The sequence below is a fragment of the Balaenoptera acutorostrata genome, chromosome 3 (assembly GCF_949987535.1).
Source record: "Balaenoptera acutorostrata chromosome 3, mBalAcu1.1, whole genome shotgun sequence".
Lineage (NCBI taxonomy): Eukaryota > Metazoa > Chordata > Mammalia > Artiodactyla > Balaenopteridae > Balaenoptera > Balaenoptera acutorostrata.
Window position 1 is genome coordinate 38,498,682 of NC_080066.1, and position 10,586 is coordinate 38,509,267.

The window sequence follows — 10,586 nt, forward strand, 5'->3', positions numbered from 1 at the left end:
TGCAAGACAGTTTTTGAGGAGGTGTGGAGGGGAGGGTGTATCCTCAAGAGAGGGATTGCTGTGTTGTAGGGAGTGTGTGTTCTTTTTATTTTTCCCCCAGTGGTTCACACATTTATAAAATGTGGTTCACATTTTATTTATTTTTATTTTTTTAAACTTTTAATTTTATATTGGACTATAGTTGATTAACAATATCATGATAGTTTCAGGTGTACAACAAAGTGATTCAGTTACGCATATACATGTATCTATTCTTTTTCAAATTCTTTTCCCATTTAGGTTGTTAAATAATATTGAGCAGAGTTCCCTGTGCTGTACAGTAGGTCCTTGTTGGTTATCCATTTAAAATATAGCAGTGTGTACATGTCAATCCCAAACTCTCTAACTATCCCTTCCCCCGGGAATGTGTATTCTTAATTTCACTAAGTACTGTCAGACTACTCTCCAGACAGCTGCACCACTTTAGTCATACCAGCAAGACCTGAGGGCTCTTCATTCCCCCATATTCTCCAGAACTTGTGAACATCTAACTCTTGATTTTAGTAAAGTGGTATCCGTTGTTTTGATTTGCATTCTTCTCGTTACTGGTGAGCTCGAACATCCCTTCATGTGCTTACTAGCCAGGTGTGTTTCCCTTTCAGTGCATTATCTAGCAAATCTTTTGCTCATTTTAAAAACTGAGTTTCCTGTCTTTTTCTTGCTGATCTGCAATTCTTGAATGTTCTAGCTATGACTCTGTTCTTGGCTTTGCACAGATTTTGCTCAGACTGTCATTAGTCTGCTCACTTTGTCTACAGGGCATTTTATTGAATTCAAATTTTTAAATGGTCAAATCTATTGATTTTTTTTTTTTTTGCCTTTATAATTTTAAAAATCTTGTTTAAGAGCTGCCCTCCCCAAGGTTATAAAGCTGTTCTTCTGTTTTATTCTGATAGTTTTTACCCCTGAACCTTGCCACCAGGCCTCTGGGACTCAGGGTCTCTCATCAGCAAACTCCTTTGTTTCAAGCATCATCACCTTTGCTATGAATATTCCCTTCACATTTACCTTCTTGCTCTAAACAAATCCTGGCTCTTCCCAGGAATGCTGCTGAACCCAAGGCTACTGATTAGACTCTGGAGCACATTAGAAAAAGGCATTCCCTCTGGGTAACAAGAGGCCCCAGGCACAGAAGTGGTGAGGGGAGTGTGGACTGGATTTTATTTTTTTTCCTGCTTGTTCTCTTTTTTTTTTTTCTGCTTGCTCTCTCTCTTTTTTTTTAAACATTAAGTATTTTTTAAATGAATTAATTAATTAATTGGCTGCGTTGGGTCTTCGTTGCTGCGCGGGCTTTCTCTAGTTGCGGCGAGCAGGGGCTACTCTGCCTTGTGGTGCACGGGCTTCTCATTGCGGTGGCTTCTCTTGTTGTGGAGCACGGGCTCTAGGACGCACGGGCTTCAGTAGTTGCGGCATGCAGGCTTTAGTACTTGTGGCTTGTGGGCTCTAGAGCGCAGGCTCAGTAGCTGTGGTGCATGGGATTAGTTGCTCCACAGCATGTGGGATCTTCCCAGACCAGGGCTCAAACCTGTGTCCCCTGCATTGGCAGGCAGATTCTTAACCACTGCGTCACCAGGGAAGTCCCAATTTTTTGACAATCTTATGCTTTGCAGATTTTGGACAAAAACAATACTGACTTCTTACTTTATCTAAAGACTTGTGAATAATTGGAATTCAATAGACTATTGCCTGTGATAAAGATAAATAATGTCATAGATAAATGTATACATTAAATTTTAAAAATCAGTCTGTATCTGGCTATACAACCTAAAACACGAAAGGAGAATTTAGTCTCTACCTCTAATGTGTGTACTTCTCTATATTCCAACCTTTATTACTCATATAAAACTCTATCAACAAATATGTATTCTCCCTAATAGGTCCCTAAGGATATATTAAGACTCCTTTTCTTTTTAAAATAACCAGGATTGTGTCACAATGATGCTTATAATGAAAATCATCTAGACCTCTACACCCTAAATCAGTACTATATTATTTGAGCCTAAAAGAAAAGGAAAAAGGATTCATGGCCACAGCACAATCCCTGTGTGAGATCTGACTCTGTATTTTTGTCTAATTGTCAAATAAACTGGTTCTTCCTAAACCCAAAATGTTATCAGGGTCTAGCAAAAGAATTAATGTGTTACTGGTTTGATCTTATAATTTTCCCATGTAAGATTTAATTTTGTTTTAAAATTAAGGGTTTTAAAACTCCAAGTACAATCATAATTCAATATTGTTTGCTATAACAATCTCTCTCATACATATGCATATATATGTGTGTGTTTATATATATATACACATATATATGTAGAGAAAGAGAATAAACTTGTTTTGCATTTATCTCTTCCCATTTTCTGAAAAATTAATTTAAAAATTTCTGTCATAAACCACATTCTTTTGCAAAGTTTAATATGCTATTTTTTTTAACATCTTTATTGGAGTATAATTGCTCTACAATGGTGTGTTAGCTTCTGCTTTATAACAAAGTGAATCAGCCATACATATACACACATCCCCATATCTCTTCCCTCTTGCGTCTCCCTCCCTCCCACTCTCCCTATCCCACCCCTCTAGGTGGTCACAAAGCACCGAGCTGATCTCCCTGTGTTATGTGGCTGCTTCCCACTAGCTATCTGTTTTACATTTAGTAGTGTATATATGTCCATGCCACTCTCTCACTGCATCTCTTACTTACCCTTCCCCTTCCCGTGTCCTCAAGTCCATTCTCTAGTAGGTCTGCGTCTTTATTCCCGTCCTGCCCCTAGGTTCTTCATAACCTTTTTTTTTTTTTTAGATTCCGTATATATGTGTTAACATATGGTATTTGTTTTTCTCTTTCTGACTTACTTCACTCTGTATGACAGACCCTAGGTCCATCCATCTCACTACAAATAACTCAATTTCGTTTCTTTTTATGGCTGAGTAATATTCCATTGTATATATTAATATGCTATGTTTTACATGTGTGATGGAATACACATATATGTGGATCAGGACTAAAAACAAACAAACAAAAACCCCTGATAGTTCAGAAGGGGCGCAGGAAGACAAATGTAAAATTTACACTTCTGAAGAGTACACAAATATAGATTGTCTAATAATTCTTTTGTAGGAACCTTGCACATGTAACCAGCATTGAACCAGAGAGAGATTGATCCAAACTCTTGTTCATCACGGCCCATGTTTTCCACCCATCTCATACAGAAGATTTCTCTTCAGGTTAGCAAAGAAACACATCTGCCAAATAAGGATAAGTAGCAGAAAGCCTCTACTAGGTATAAATTGTAAGTTATTAGAACACTATCACATCTAATTTGAAAATAAATGTAAACAATTGGATCAAGCTATGCAGGTGTTTATACAATCACAGCAGAATCAGAAATTATTACCAATACCTGTCACCTGGTAGTTCTAGTCACCATATGGCTACAGAGAACAATTCACTAGTTATATTATCAGGGCTGATATTATATTTTATCTCAGGAGAAAACAAACAAGTAATTATAGTCTTAGTCAAGATTTTTAGCTAAGGCTCATCACTTTATAAAATGAAAAGAGCAACAAATTTAAACACTGACAACAAAAGACTTTTGAAAGACCCATCCCCCAGCCAGATGTACTTGTCCATGGATGGGATCAGGGCCACAAACATTACTAGCCAAATTATAAAGGGAATCTGCATCACTTGGAATTAGTGGGACCCTTGCAGTACAAGATAGGATTTTGAAGAATAAACTGAACAAATTTTGCACAGAAACTTAATTCAGATGGTCAGATGCTTTGTCACTCTACTGTCAACAAAAAGATGGAACTCTCCCTCTGCAGAATCAGGACAAATCCCTTGTATATTGTCTGCAGAGATTTATCGAATGTAACCATACTCATTGATCTATTGAAGACACCCTTGCATGTGTTTCTGAACACACTGAAAGTTTTTTTTTTATTAATATTTTATTTTTGGCTTTGTTGGGTTCTCGTTGCTGCGTGTGGGCTTTCTCTGGTTGGGGTGAACGGGGGCTACTCTTAGTTGCGGTGTGCGGGCCTCTCATTGTGGTGGCTTCTCTTGTGGCAGAGCACGGGCTCTAGGCACTCAGGCTTCAGTAGTTGTGGTACATGGGCTCAGTAGTTGTGGCTCGCGGGCTTAGTTGCTCCACAGCATGTGGGATCTTCCCAGACCAGGGATTGAACCCGTGTCCTCTGCATTGGCAAGCGGATTCTTAACCACTGTGCCGCCAGGGAAGTACCACTGAAAGGTTTTTATCTGGATGTGTTGATTATATTTGAACATGACTATATTCACAAGAATCTTAAACCACCCCATGAGACCCCCTCTGTGAAACACAACATTCCTCAAAACAATGCTATAAATATATTCACTGTGCATGTATTTTCTTATGCCAAAATATGGAACGGATAAGCCAGAAAATAAATAAACTGATTACCTATAGGAGAGGAAGGGAACAGGGTGGAAGGGACAAGGGGAGAAGCCATACTTTTCTGAATATACGTTGTTTTGTAGATTTGACTCTAGAATTATGTGAATGTTTAACATAAGAGTAAAACAGGACTTCCCTGGTGGCGCAGTGGTTAAGAATCCTCCTGCCATTTGCAAATGAAGCAACTGGCAAAGGATTAATCTCCAAAATTTACAAGCAGCTCATGCAGCTCAATATCAAAAAAAAAAAAAACAAACCCAATCCAAAAATGGGCAGAAGACCTAAATAGACATTTCTCCAAAGAAGATATACAGATTGCCAACAAACACATGAAAGGATGCTCAACATCACTAATCATTAGAGAAGTGCAAATCAAAACTACAATCAGGTATCACCTCACACCAGTCAGAATGGCCATCATCAAAAAATCTACAAACAATAAATGCCAGAGAGGGTGTGGAGAAAAGGGAACACTCTTGCACTGTTGGGGGAATGTAAATTGATACAGCCACTATGAAGAACAGTATGGAGGTTCCTTAAAAAACTAAAAATAGAACTACCATACCACCCAGCAATCCCACTGCTGGGCATATACCCTAAGAAAACCATAATTCAAAAAGAGTCATATACCACAGTGTTCATTGCAGCTCTATTTACAATAGCCAGGACATGGTAGCAACCTAAGTGTCCATCGACAGATGAATGGATAAAGAAGATGTGGCACATATATACAATGGAATATTACTCATCCCTAAAAAGAAACAAAATTGAGTTATTTGTAGTGAGGTGGATGGACCTAGAGTCTGTCATACAGAGTGAAGTAAGTCAGAAAGAGAAAAACAAATACTGTATGCTAACACATATATATGGAATCTTAAAAAAAAAAAAAGGTTCTGAAGAACTTAGGGGCAGGACAGGAATAAAGACGCAGACGTAGAGAATGGACTCGAGGACGTGGGGAGGGGGAAGGGTAAGCTGGGACAAAGTGAGAGAGTGGCATGGACATATATACACCACCAAATGTAAAATAGATAGCTAGTGGGAAGCAGCCGCATAGCACAGGGAGATCAGCTAGGTGCTTTGCGACCACCTAGAGCGGTGGGATAAGGAGGGTGGGAGGGAGACACAAGATGGAGGGGATATGGGGATATACGTATGCATATAGCTGATTCACTTTGTTATAAAGCAGAAACTAACACACCATTGTAGAGCAATTATACTCCAAAAAATATGTTAAAAAAAAAAGGAAAAAAAGAATCCGCCTGACAATGCAGGGGACATGGGTTCCATCCCTGGTCTGGGAAGACCCCACATGCCATGGAGCAACTAAGCCTGTGCGCTGCAACTATTGAGCCTGCACTCTAGAGCCCACAGGCCACAACTACTGAGCCTGCGTGCCACAACTACTGAAGCCCGTGCGCCTAGAGCCCATGCTCTGCAGCAAGAGAAGCCCTCACACGGCAACGAAGAGTAGCCCTCGCTCGCCACAACTAGAGAACGTCCATGTGCAGCAATGAAGACCCAACACAGCCAAAAATAAATAAATAAATAATTATTTCTTAAAAAAAAATAAAAAGAGAAGCCACCGCAATGAGAAGCCCGCGCACCGCAAGGAAGAGTAGCCCCTGCTCATGACAAATAGAGAAAGCCTGCGTGCAGCAACGAAGACCCAACAAAGCCAAAAATAATAAATAAATAAATTAATTAAAAAATATATATATTAAACAAAAAAGAGTGGGGGGGGGGAGGGGAGGCCCAGGGTCGGGGATGCTGGGTTCAGGTCGGCAGAGGCAAGAGCCCAGCCCCGCCAGGAGTCAAGGGGCCCCAGGAACCGGGAGGCGAAGGCCCAGGTCTGAGGACCGTGTCCTCAGGTCACAGAGCAGAGGAGGCCCAGGCAGCGCCAGGAGTCAAGGTGAGGTTGGCAGGGGACAGGCTGCGCAGGAGGAGTGCCCCTGTGAGGCCCGAGAGCACCCCTCAGAAGAAGAACTGCCCATGGTCCCCATCTGTCACCCCTGTCCACACTCCTGTTGGCGGCCGGACCCCAGTCATCGTGCCCCTGGGCCAGATGAGTGAGCTCCGCAAGCCTGAGGCAGACCTTCAGGACCCAGTCCAGGCCCAGGGCCCCGTGGAGGCGCAGATAGCTGTTCTGGGCTGGGGGGGAGGAAGCCGCATCCCCCGCGCCCTCTTCCTCCCCAGTCGCCTCCTCCTCCTCCTCCACCCATGCCGAGTCCTTGCCTCAGGAGGTACTTAATGTGATGATGGCTGACCTGGTGGGGTTACTGCTCCTTAAGTATCGCGTCAAGGAGCCGATCTCCAAGGCAGAAATGCTGAATATGTTCCTCAAAGACCATCGGGACCACTTCCCCCGTGGTCTTCAGCCAAGCCTCTGAGTGCGTGCAGCTGGTCTTTGGCGTGAAGAAGGTGGACCCCAGCGAGCACACCTACGTCCTGGTCCCCACCCTGGGCCTCACCTGGGATGCCATGCTGAGCGATGGGCAGAGCGTGCCCAAGGCCGGCCTCCTGGTGATGTTCCTGGCCGTGATCCTCCTGGAGGGTGAATGCGCCTCTGAGCAGGAGGTCTGGGAAGTGCTGAGTGTCATGGGGGTGTATGCAGGGAAGCAGCACTGCATCTGTGGGGAGCCCAGGGAGCTGCTCACCAAAGTGTGGGTGCAGGAGGGCTACCTGGAGTACTGGCAGGTGCCGCACAGCGACCCCACCCACTCCCTACAAGTTCCTTTGGGGTTCCCAGGCCCATGCGGAGACCAGCAAATGGCAGGTCCTGGAGTATGTGCTCAGGGTCAATCGATGGGATCCCAGGTCCTTCCCATCCCTGTCTGCAGAGGCTGTGAGCGAGGAGGAAGAGGGGGCCTGAGCCAGAGCAGCAGCCGGGCTCCTTCCAGGCCCAGGCCCAGCAGCTCCTCTTGCGGGGCAGGAAGGGAAGCTGATCCTCCACTCAGAGTTTGAAGAGGGAGCGGTCAGCCTTCTAAGTAGTGAGGGCCCAGGCGAGTTGGGGGAACACAGTGTGTAGCATCTTTCGGTTCCTCTTGTGTATAACGACATGGAATTTCATCTCTGTTTTCTTTAGGAATTTTTCAAATATTGTTCCTTTTAAAAGAAGGCTTAATAAGCTTCAGTATCTAAGTTTGTGAATGACATTGATCACACATGTATTTGCACTAATTCAGTTCAACGACAAGAGTTTTGCTATTTTGTAAAACAAATTGTAAGACTCCCATATCATTTTGTGATCCTGAACAAGATAACATGGCATTGGAATATGAATTTCTTGGAAATGAGAAAGAACTTTAGAATAAAATTGATGGGGTCAAGAAAAAGAGAAATAAAAGTAAAAGTTAGTTAATTCTTTAAAAAAAAGAGTAAAACAAATCAAAATGTGTTGGTAATTTGTGTCTTCCTTTCTTTTTTCTTTATCAGTCTATCTAGAGGTTGATCAATTTTATGGATCTTTTCAGAGAACCAGCTTTTGGCCTCATTGATTTTCTCTAATGTTTGCCTGTCTCCTATTTTATTGATTTCCATTCTTATCTTATTTGTTTCCCTCTACTTACTTTGCGTTTAGTTTGCTCTTCTTTTTCTAGTTACTTAAGTTGTGCCACAACTACTGAGCCCACGTGCCACAACTACTGAAGCCCATGTGCCTAGAGCCCATGCTCTGCAACAAGAGAAGCCCCTGCTTGCCGCAACTAGAGAAAGCCCGTGCCCAGCAACAAAGACCCAATGCAGCCAAAAATAAATAAATAAAAAATAAATAAATTTATTTTAAAACAAAGAGTATCTCTTTGTGGTCTTGATATGCATTCACCTGATCAATTTTTAAATCTCTCTTCATATGTTTATTGATAATATGTTGTTCCCATTCTGTAAAATGCCTGTTCACATCTTTTGTCTATTTTTCTATTGGACTATTTGTCCCTTTTATATTAATTAATGAAAGTTCTTTATCCATTTTTGAGCTGAATTCTTTGTCAGTGTGTGCCTTTTATTTTCTTTAGGTTTTCCTTTGAGAAAAAATTTCTAAATTTTAATATAGTCAAATTGTCAATCTTATATTTTATTTTCAATGTTTTTTTGTAGCCTGTTTGAGAAAATTTTCCCTACTCCATGTTCTAAAGGATGAACCTCTAAGTTCTCTGCTAAAAATTTTCCAGTTTTGTTTTGAAATCTAAATTCTTAATTTTCTGTAATTGATTTCTGTATATGATGTGATGTAGGGATCCAATTTTCCCCTATATAGATAACCATGTTTTCAGCTCCTTTCCCACTGACCTAACATATTATCTCTGTAATTTGTGTATTCTGCATCCATATCAAACTATCTTAATTATAATAAGTTTATATTAAATCCTGATATCTTGTAGGGAAAATATTCACATTCTTCGCTTTGTCTTTAGAAATGTCCTGGCTATCTTTGGCCTTTTACATTTCCATGTACATTTTGGAATAATCTTAACAAGTTCTATGGAAAACTCTATTGAGATATTGATTGAAATTGCATGAACTATACAGATCAATTTGGGGAAGATTGATATCTTAATAATAATACGCCTTTCTATCCATAAGTGTGATATACCTCTCTACTTATTTAGGCCTTTTTAAATATGTCCTAATAAAGATTTATTATTTTGCCTTAGAAGTCTTGAATATCTTCTCTATAATTACATTTTCTAGTTGTTTGCTGTTGGGGTATAAAAGTGCAACTGACTTTTTAAAAAAATTTTTTTGATTTTTGGCTGTGTTGGGTCTTCATTGCTGCGTGTGGGCTTTCTCTAGTTGCGGCAAGTGGGAGCTACTCTTCATTGCGGTGGGCCGGCTTCTCATTGCGGTGACTTCTCTTGCTGCGGAGCGCGGGCTCTAGGGCGCAGGCTTCAGTAGTTGTGGCTTACGGGATCCAGAGCACAGGCTCAGTAGCTGTGGCGCACGGGCTTAGTTGCTCCGCAGCATGTGGGATCCTCCAGGGTCAGGGCTCGAACCCGTGTCCCCTGCATTGGCAGTCGGATTCTTTACCACTGCACCACCAGGGAAGCCCCCTGTTTAGAATTCTTACATCTATATTTATGCAGTTGTCCTTTCTCATATTCTTTGTCTTTAGCATCAAAATTATGCTGGCCCTGTAGAGTGAGTGTGAAAGAGTCTGTATTAACTTGGTTAATCTGTTCCTTGAAATTCTGATAGACTGCTCCTTAAAAACTTTGGGCCTGGGGTTTACTTAGTGGAAAGATCTCAACCACTGATTAATTTTAAAAAGTTATAAGACTATTCTAACTTTTCATTTCTCCTTGAGTCAGTTATGATTAGTTATATTTTTCTGAAAAATCTGAATATTTTGTCCAAGTTCTGAAAATTGTTGACATATAGTTGTTAATCATAGCCTCTTATCCTTTTAATCTGCACTTTATCTGTGGTTATGTCTCTACTTTCATTCACAGTACTTGTTTGCGTCTTATCTCTTCTCTTGAACAATATTGCTAGAAGCTTGTCAATTTTATACTTTTTTTTTAACCAAACTTTTTTTTTAATCCCAGGAAATGCTATATACTTTTTTCTTTTAATATTTTTTTTATTTATTTGGTCGAGCATGGTCTTAGTTGTGGCCGGCCAGCTCCTTAGTTGCGGCATGTGAACTCTTAGTTGCAGCATGCATGTGGGATCTAGTTCCCTGACTAGAGGTCAAACCTGGGACCCCTGCTTTGGGAGCTTGGAATCTTAACCACTGCACCACTAGGGAAGTCCCTATTCTTTTTTTTTTTTTTTTGGCCATATGGCATGCAGGATCTTAGCTCCCCACCAGGGATCGAATCGAGCCCTCTGCAGTGGAAGCGTGGAGTCTTAACCACTGGACCACCAGGGAAGCCCCGTCAATTTTACTTTTTTCAAAGAACCAGTATTCACTTTTTTTTTTTTGGCCGCACCACGCAGCATGTGGGATCTTAGTTTCCCTGTTCCCCGACCAGGGATCCAACCTGCAACCCCTGAAGTGGAAACAGGGAGTCTTCACCACTGGACTGCCAGGAAAGTCCCATCAATTTTGTTCTTTTGCAAAGAACCAATACTCACTTTTTGATCAACTCTGTTGAATCTTTGTTTTCTATT

The 10,586-nt window shown here is 41.3% G+C and overlaps 1 pseudogene; it reads left to right on the forward strand.

Moving 5' to 3' along the window:
• The first annotated feature begins 6,540 nt into the window (after window positions 1–6,540).
• On the forward strand, window positions 6,541–7,347 carry LOC103015456 (melanoma-associated antigen 10-like; annotated as a pseudogene).
• The last annotated feature ends 3,239 nt before the right edge of the window (window positions 7,348–10,586 follow it).